The sequence below is a fragment of the Dendroctonus ponderosae genome, unplaced genomic scaffold (genome assembly GCF_020466585.1).
Source record: "Dendroctonus ponderosae isolate FM_Combo_2020 unplaced genomic scaffold, Dpon_F_20191213v2 Dpon_F_20191213_1, whole genome shotgun sequence".
In the NCBI taxonomy this organism is placed as follows: domain Eukaryota; kingdom Metazoa; phylum Arthropoda; class Insecta; order Coleoptera; family Curculionidae; genus Dendroctonus; species Dendroctonus ponderosae.
Window position 1 is genome coordinate 40215552 of NW_026017110.1, and position 9921 is coordinate 40225472.

Here is a 9921-nt window from a genome sequence, read left to right on the forward strand (position 1 = left end):
CTGCCTATATCACAATATGTCTGCCTTTTTTAAAAAAAATCCTTGCCTATATAGGCGCCTTTTTCTTCAAATTTTCTTGCCTTTAAATCCGAGCTTTACTTATCACAGAAAAATCGAGTCATTGAAAATTTACTTTAGAAATCTGAAATTGTTTAACTAAATCTTCCTGCTTTGGTGCGATTAATTTTTAATTTAAATAATAAAAAAAATCTCGAAAACTTTTACAGTTAGCCACTTTAAACAATAATACATTTCTTATGTATTTATGCACGGAAAATGATTTAATTTAAAAATCAGATTGATACGTAAAGACATAAATAAATTATTATTATTTAAAAATTTTATATTAGTGCCATGTGGAACGATCTGTATATTTGGCGTGAACATGACATGATTGAATGTGGTATTGCGATGGGTTCTAGAATAAAACATTTTATTTCAGTGTTTTAAGATTTGCATCAATTATTTAAAAAAATGAAAATAATACATTAACTTTGCCACCGTGTATCTCAAAAACGAAGGCGTTTTCAATAAACGTTTGTACGATATTTTTATCCTGAAATGAGATTTTCGATGGACCGGTAAAATTCTGATGTCGTAAACTGACTCTCCCTGTACACCCACCTACGATATTTTTCATGGCAATCCTACTTTAAGCATATATAAAGTTCCAAAATAGTGTTAATATACCTAAGACAACATCCAACTTGCCCATAAATTTATTGCTAATATGTATTCATAGATATTGCAAATAGAAACCCCTGGACCTAGAAAGCAAGTAGTTACAATTTCTATTTTTGTTTCCATTCAATTTCGAATTGACATCTTCCGTCAGTAACATTATTTTCTATGAAAGCTCGATTAAAACGTTTCATGCAGTCTCCAATGTATTGCTTCGCTGAATTTTCAATTTTTATAAAGTCGTATAAATAAACGCATTTTCCCGACAGAATTCGAATTAAAAATATGTATGTTTAAAAATTTTATTTTACTAAACAAGAAAGGATTATTCTTTTGTGACTAGTAGAATATACATAGAATACGAGTTCAAAACCAGAGGATTACGGGCACACTCACGCAAACGTTAGACTTGCAACGAACGATCCATAAAGTAGGGCTTATAAAAGTGTGAATATTAGGAACATGTATGATTTATGTCCAGACGTATAAATCTCGCAAAATATAGTCAAAAACTTGTAATAGATGTGGAATCGAATGACAATAATCAGAGAAAAACATTACATTCCATTTGCGATAGGGTGGTCAGTAATTAATAATTATAGGACTTACTTAAACAAATCTTAGTAAAATAATTCAATTTCCACTTATTTGAACTTCAAATTTATTCGATAATTTCTCAACGTTTCTGGTTGGCGAAATTCAAATATCGACTTATACAGGGTGTCCCGTAAGCACATGATCAAAAGGATACTGCGATATTCTTTGCATCAAAAGAAGACGATCTGACCTACCTTTTATTAAGAACAAATGTCAGTTCGTCAAGTTCTTCAAAAAAATTATCTTTTCTGAAATATGGGGAGAATTGTACGATGTATTTTAGTGAAACTCGCTGTGAATTTGTTCTTATGTAACACTCATATTTTGATGAAACAATCGAGTTCATCTGTTTTGGACAAGTAGTGAATTCTTGAGTGTCGTGATACAAAAACTACCAGAACTTTTTATTTGGAGGAGGAAATGAACTAATTTTTTTTGGTTGATGCCCTAATCATCTTTTTACAATTTTGTACTCCTTGCTAAATCTTGTAGCATTCATAGTTTTTGCTAGAAACTGCCATATCGAAACAGAAATGATAGATGATCTAGGAAAAAATCTTCAATTGATAGGTGTTCTATGGGAATCTTATTGCTGTTAGCCGAAAATCTACAAATAGATAGAACGAGAGAGTAGATGCCTGCTATTTGCCACAAGGGGAAATAAAAGTGTAATACTAAAATTTCTTCATAATAAAAAACTGCATTCATATCACTTTGCCCTATGTTCAGAATTGGTTGACTATTGACTTGCCTGCTATGTTAAACTATTGAAAAGCTTTAAATGAAAAAAATAGCCAATCACGCTACTACGTTGATCAGCTTGATAAGCTACCGTTTGCCGATATGACCACCTTTATAGCGACGTAGTGTCCATACTTGAGAAACAATCACGCTTGTAACAAAATGTTTATTGATTTAGAGGTTCCACTAGATATAAGGCATGCTAGCGCACTGCCTTAATATACGTTACCGGTTCAATATTTACGAATTAACATTTTCCAGGCAGCCGGTTAACCATCGCTTAGCTCTGATCTTAATCCCTTAGATATTGATATTTGGGGCTGCTGGCGATATGGCCTATAAAGAAATATACTTACTCAATTCAGTGTAAATTCTACAAGGAACCAAGAAAGTATTTTATTTTGAGTCAGAAAAAAGTAAACAAATTTTTATAGAAATTTATTGAAGTCAGTGGTGGGCATTTGGCTAAGTAAGTTAGTTAAAATCCCACTAAATGAGACTGACTAAATGATAATTACTAATTGGTTGATTCATTAAATCGGCTGTATTTCAAAAGCGCTCCTGTTTATCACCCATTAAATTTTTTTCCCATTAAATTTTTTTCCCATTAAACATTTCACCCATTAAATTTTTTAATGTGATATTTGAAATGCAGATATTGCTTCTGTGGCATCGAAATTTACTTTTGTTTAAACTCTAACTATTGAACAAAAATTTTTTTTTCGATTCCGTGTCACTACACCGTAGCGAGCGGACGTGTACGGTGACTTTTTCGCCTATATCAGGATAGTGAAATAGCAACTGCAAGAATTTAAATAATTTGTGTAAACATATACAACCTTGAGAGCCCCAGGCGTTGGAGACCGACCATGAGTTCTATATATTCGCAGGATTCGGGATCGGAAAGATTATCGGAATCCGATGGTTTTCAACAACCCAAATCAAAAAAAGGGGAAGGTCCAAAAACTTCAACCCAACCACCCCAGAAGTAACAAGCATATCGTTAAGCTTCGGCCTAACTGAAAAGTGCAGCGTGAATACGTGAGTGAACGAAAGTGCTCGCAATCAAGCGAGATCGATAAAATTCATAATTTAACAATATCTTGGCAAAACTTCCGTGCTCCTACGTCAAATCCGGCAAAAATGCAAAAACAAAGCCTCGTGTGGCCGCAGACGAGGTAAACGAGATCAAAATGGCGGACTCGCGAGCCCCAAGCCCTGAGCCACCCCACTTCAGTGACAGCAATATTAGACATCCGGCAAATTCAGAGCTCCCGAAGTTCAAGGTAAGTGCCTCTGCCTCTACAACCCTGTATAAAATCAAGGCTTCACCTTACTCGCAACGTGCAAAATTAACAATTGAACACGAAAATTCAAAACTTAAAAAAACAAACGCTAAACTTCTCCAGCAGCTGGAATTAGCCAACAAAAGAATAAATGAGCTAATGAGCAAAGTAGGCAAGCTAATAACCCAAAGCACTCCCGCGGAATTCTTAAATTCTCCAAAAAGCCCCCAAACCCCAAACCACTTCGGCACCCGAAGCCATGGAAGTCGATCGGTTCCCCCCCTTTACACAATGAACACCCCAGCCTGGAATCTCCCCAAAACCGCAAACAAAATCCTTCAAAAACACCTTAAAGCGGAAGAGGCAAAAAATCAATCAACAAACTCCGAAAATCCAGGAAACCTAAACAAAACTCAAACTCAAACTCAAATCACAAGTCCCAGACCCGGCACGGTTCCAATTAACATCAGGAACCCAGCCGACTGGGTCAAAATTCAAAAAATACTAAACAAAAACAACATTAAAATTGAAAACCCCAAAAAACAACTCTCGGGAATCTCCTCTGCTCCGAAAACAACCGACGAGCATAGGAAAATCACAAAACTACTCAACGAAAATAAAATCGAATATCACACATTCACTCTGAATGAAGACAAAAAACGAGCGTTCATTATAAAGGGTCTGGACGCCAAGATGGACATTCAAGACATTGAGGAAGAAATCAAAAGTTTAGGTTTCCACCCAACCCAAACCCACTTTTAGCGGCTGGGAAACTACAAAAAAGTTTCCAATATGGCAAAAGTACTATTACCCCAAACAGAAGCCAAATTCAGTTCAAAGGAATTCCATCACCTTTATCCTAAAACACGTCCCCCAGTGCAAAAATTGCCAGAAATTCGGGCACTCACTAACAAACTGCGGCGCAAAGCCCATCTGCCACAGATGCGCGGAGCCTCATTTCTACAGGGAATGCCAAAAACCCCGGGAAACTCCGGCAAAATGTTGTAACTGCGGAGGGCCTCACCCAGCGAGCTATTTCCCCTGTCCCAAGAACCCCAATTTCAAGCTGCAAACCGAGGCAAAAAAGAAACAAACGCTATTCAACAACAAAGTGTAACCGGGCACCTCGTTTGCACAAAAAGCGTTAACTGCGACGGCCTCTACCGCCCCACCGAACCCCTCAAAGCCCACAATTCAAATAAAACAAAAAATCCCAACCCCAACAACTAAAACCGTAACCCAATCCCCCACAGCCAAAAGTCCCCTCAATCCAAGACCCCCTCTCAACCCCCTCTCAACCCCAAATCCTGCAACTCCTGCTACTCTCTGACGAAGAGATCGCGACCAAGATATCCCAAAACCCAGTCCTCAAAATGCTATGCTGAAGCACAGCATTAATCCCCTAGGTGGCCAGATCGTATCATGGAATGCCTCACCTTTGTACCCCAAAAAGTACGAATTTGAGGCATACATGAAAACGATGTAGACATCGCTCTCATCCAGGAAACCTTCCTTGTCCCACAAACATCCCTTCACTTCAATAACTATCACACCTACCGTACAGACAGAACCTCCCAAGGTCGAGGCACCGCAATTGTTATAAAACAATCACTAGGCCACACCCAAATCCCCCCTTTCAACTCCAGCATTGAAACCATAGCCATACTCCTGCATATGAACAGCACCAAAATCCAAATAATTTCCTCATACAAACCGCCCAATAAAATCACCACACCGGAGGACTATAAAACACTATTCAATTCCAAACATCCCACCCTCCTCGCTGGGGACCTCAACAGTAAAAACACGGCATGGGGTTGTAAACAATCCAATCCAGAAAGCAAAAAACTGCTAAATTACGCTACGAAACTAGACCTTCAAATCCATGCCCCAGAGGAACCCACCCATTTCCACCATCTAACGCCAGACATCCTAGACATCGCGGTGTCAAAAAATCTCGCTCTTGATCTGGTAATTTCAAACTCAGACTCCCTTGGTTCAGACCACAACCCTATAAAAATACTACTAAACCAACACTACATACACAACCCACTACAACCATTAACATACATGGACTGGGATGCCCTATCACACTACCTCAACGAAATTACATTCCCAAACTTCCAAATAACAAACACTCACGAACTGAACTCCCTTATGAACGCCCTCACGGAAAAAATCACCGAGGCTATGAACAAATCAACCGCAATAAAAGCAAATACCAATAATAACCCTTTCGGCCTGCCAATACAAATAAAAAACCAAACTAAACTGCGAAATCGCCTTAAGCGACTAGCACAACAAAACTCAGACACCTATCTCAACTCGCAAGCCAATAAATTAACAAATAACATTAAAAAACAAGTTGCGGAAATAAAAAATAATCGCTGGCAAACTAGAGCCCGGTGATATTTCGGTTTGGAAATTAGCCAAAAAATTTCAAGGGAAATGTAACAACAATACTAACTTTCCCCCCATTCACGGCAAGAACGGACTGGTCTACACCGACAAGGAAAAAGCGGAACCTTTCGCCGCCTCGCTGGAAAACCAGTTCAGGGTTAACTACTCAATGGGCGACAACCTGGACTTTGAGGAACAGGTTGAAAAACACGGACGTCACATCAAATCCAAACCACTAACGGAACTAGACGAAAAAATCCCCCCCGTTACGCTGAAAGACAAACTGAAAGACAAAATAAAGACACTAAAATCCAAAACAGCTCCAGGCATTGACAGAATCCCCAACAGGATGATGAAAATGCTCCCGGAAACAATCTTGCTGCTGCTCCTAACCATCATCAACAGTGCCTTTGCCTTCAGAAAATTCCCGAAAAGCTGGAAAACGGCGGCAGTGATACTGATTTCAAAACCCGGCAAAAATAAAACGCCCAAAATTGGCGACCAATTAGCCTTCTCCCCACTTTCGCCAAAATCACAGAAAATTTCTTCAAAGAAGGACTCCTGGAAAAACTAACAGATCACAGCGGAATTCCCAACAAACAATTCGGTTTCATGAGAAATAATTGCGCCGAAATGCAAGTGGCCAGACTTGTGGAAGACGCCAAACGGGGTTTCCGGGAAAAAGCCTCCACGGGGGTCATTCTCCTGGACATCGAAAAGGCGTTCGACAAAGTCTGGCACGAGGGACTAACGTGGAAAATGGCAAACTTCTGCAAATTACCAACCGCCTATACTCAACTTATGGCAAAACGCTCAAACAACAAACAGCAACACACGCAACATAAATACAAAACGGTCCAACTATGCTTTTCCATAGTTTTCTCACAGCTACATAATAAATGCAGCCTTGTCTACTACCCGGGTGCAGCTTGCGATGTTATGGGAGGAGCTAAGCAAAGTAAACAAAGACATCATTATAAAACAGGAACACAACTTTTTACTCAAAACCAACAATCCGGAAACTGCCACGTTATCACTACAACAATTAGTCGACAACAATGTAATTTCACAATTTAAACTTCAAAACAACACCTTTTCAACACTTTCAAAACCTTCAAAACAACACACCAGCAGGACCATCACACACAAACAAAAGCTTCTACCTTCCGTCATATTCAGCGGTAGTTACGGGGGTAGATCTGGAAATAACGGACGACATGTTTGCCCAGCAGTTTCAGACTCTGGGTCTGGGAGTACGTTACTGCAAACGTATCATCTCCAGGAAACTAAACAAGCCAACTTTAATGATGAGACTCATCACGTCGGACCTGACAATATACGAAAGATGGCTGAGAAAATGCTGCATTTTCTGGGTCGAGTCTTTCTGGTTATCGAAAGCAAGCCACCTACACCCATCCCATCTCCGTGTGCTAAGTGCAACCAATTCGAGCATAGGACAGAGGACTGCAAAGCAATTCCAAAATGCAGCAAGTGCCCATTCAACGACACATTGCAAGTCGCCACTACCAGCGAGGTGTGTGTCTTGTGGCTCGGACGAACATGCGGCTTGGAGTATGAAGTGCCCGAAAAGACCAACGGCACGATTAGAAAGTATTCCAAACGTGAAAATTAAATAGACCAACAAGACATCCAACGAATTACCAAAGAACATAACGAACAATATAATTCACACACCCATCACGACGCACGACTTTATTATAAACAAATACAAACACGATTTAAACAAGACAAACAACAGAAACAGAGACTAACTTCTTAAAAAATTAAAGAAAATATTTGTGGAGGACTTTCAGATCGATACAACAGTACTATTTTTTGGCTCGCACATGTACATTCTTATGTTTGATCTGACCCGACCCGACGGCACTTCACCCACTGATCCTAAAGACCAAACTAGACAAACAGTTACAAATATTGAAAATGTCTCTTAGGCTGATATATGCCAACATCAACGGGTTCAACAGTAAAAAACATCTTTTATATAACTACTTAGAGCGCAATGATGTTGACGGATGTTTGCTTGTTGAGACAAAGACTAAGACGGACCAGACTCATTCACAAAGAGATTGGCAGTTTTTGTGTAGGCATGGTAGTGTGGTGAATAATGCACGCGGAGGTGAGGCGGTTCTTTTTAAACCAAACATAAAAATCGGTAAAGCTAATCCCCCAGCCCTAAACAATCCCTTGAATGAATGCCTACATTTAACAATTCCGTACATCAGAGCATCTCTTCCTTGTGTACGTACATCTTTTTTCGGGCATTGAACAGACCATTTTCAATAAAGTTAACCTATATAAACACGTCATCGTAGTTGGAGACTTTAATCTTAATCAGCGAAAAACAAAACAGGTAAAAACATTCCTTGAAAACTCAGATTTTAGCAGACGAGAAACCCCACCAACTTTTATAATGCCTGAAAACGACGACACTACACCAGACATATTGCTTCACACAGCCAACTTAACCAACTATATTAACAATATCCAACTGACAAATGAACTGGGATCAGATCACATGGCAATAACTTTTAGTTGAGACTTAACACTAACGCAACCTACCCTCAGTACACCGAATCAAGAGAAAAAGCTAAACTTAACTAAGACGGACATAGACAAAGTGAAACAACACATACATAACTACATACAATCGCAAGTACAGACCATCTCAATTGAAACCATACAACAGCAACTTTCACTAGCGATAAGAAAATTCACCCCTGAAATTGAAAATGTTTTCTACCGAGACACCCTACCCAAATTCATACTGAGACTCATAAAACATAAGAGAGAACTTTACAGACTATATACTTACACCCAAAATAACGACCTAAAAATGACACTGAACCTACTCAACAGGAACCTTAAAACTCTGATTCAACAATACCGACAAGACAAATGGTTAGAAACATGTAAGGAAATAGAAAAAGACAAGGGCAAAACATATTGGCAAAAAATCAAGAAATTAGCACAATACAAGAAAACTAACACTACTCACACAATTGACGAAAACGGAATAGAACGTTACACAGGCAAAGAGAAATCTGACGCATTTGCCAGACACTATCAAAAGGCCTTCAGCAAATCGACAAACCCTAAGTTCGACAGTGACAACTGGAAAATGATCAATGACTGGTACTTGAACTACTTCAACAACTCATCAAACTATACTTACAAACTAATGACAGACACAGAATACGATAAAACCCCATCACATATCAAAAACACAGCTCCGGGAAAGGACAAAATAAAGGCAAAACTCCTGAAAAGCTTAACCCAAGAAACCCACAAACTCATCCCTTCTGAAATGAACAACTGCATCATAAATAACCAAATTCCGAAACATGGAAAAGTGGTGTAATAATTCCTATACCTAAAAATGGACGAGACGGCACACAAATGGAAAACTACAGACCTATTACATTACTCCCGGTGCTGAGCAAAGTTTTCGAACACATACTAAAACAGAGACTTGAAGAACTGATCGGAACACATATACCAACCTACCAATTTGGCTTTACACAATATCACTCAACTATTCATCCGTTATTTATTTTGACCAACAACATACAAACAACTCACCTAACTGACGGAAAGTATGCATCTCTACTCATGGACATCAACATGGCTTTTGATAGTGTCTGGCCTAGGGGCTTACTATACAAACTATACAAACTCCACACACCACCATATCTACTACACACCATAAAGAACTTATTAGAAAACAGACAACTACAAGTACGAATTGATAACACACTCTCCTTTTTTTTTCCCTGAACAAGGCCTCCCCCAACTATCCCCGCTCTCACCCTTTCTCTACAGTATATACTGCCCTGACATATACAATTACAACTTACCAGACAAAAATCAAATTGACAGAACGGCATACATATTACAATACGCTGACGACACGGCACTTATTGTATACGACAAAACTACCGAAAAAGCGACTGAAAGACTCCAAACACTAGCAAACACCACAATAACATGGTTTTATAAATGGTAATGGAAAAATAAAAAACGACGTAAGGTACCTTGGAATCACAATCGACCACAAACTCAAATTCACTAAACACACACGAAACATCAGAACAGAAATGAGAAAAAGAACAAAACACTTTCGATCACTAACATACAAGGACAAAGGAATTAGTACAAATACCGCGACAAAAATATACAAAGCGATCTGCAGACCCCT

At 38.9% G+C, this 9921-nt stretch overlaps 1 protein-coding gene and 1 long non-coding RNA gene across 4 annotated transcripts in view; one reads left to right on the forward strand and one right to left on the reverse strand.

Annotated features, from left to right (window-relative positions):
- Window positions 1-9921, forward strand: part of LOC109537800 (corticotropin-releasing factor-binding protein) — an 89945-nt gene that overhangs the window by 54636 nt on the left and 25388 nt on the right. The gene's annotated exons all lie outside the window — the stretch shown is intronic.
- LOC125503537 overlaps window positions 2171-9921 on the reverse strand; it is an 8032-nt gene continuing 281 nt past the window's right edge. The window contains exons 1-2 of one of the 2 annotated variants that reach the window (XR_007280961.1): window positions 9306-9823; window positions 2171-2355 (exon numbers count right to left, since the gene is read on the reverse strand). This is a non-coding gene — a long non-coding RNA (uncharacterized LOC125503537). Of the gene's footprint in view, window positions 2356-9305; window positions 9824-9921 lie in introns of those variants that run through there. The other variant, XR_007280960.1, reaches the window with a different exon arrangement.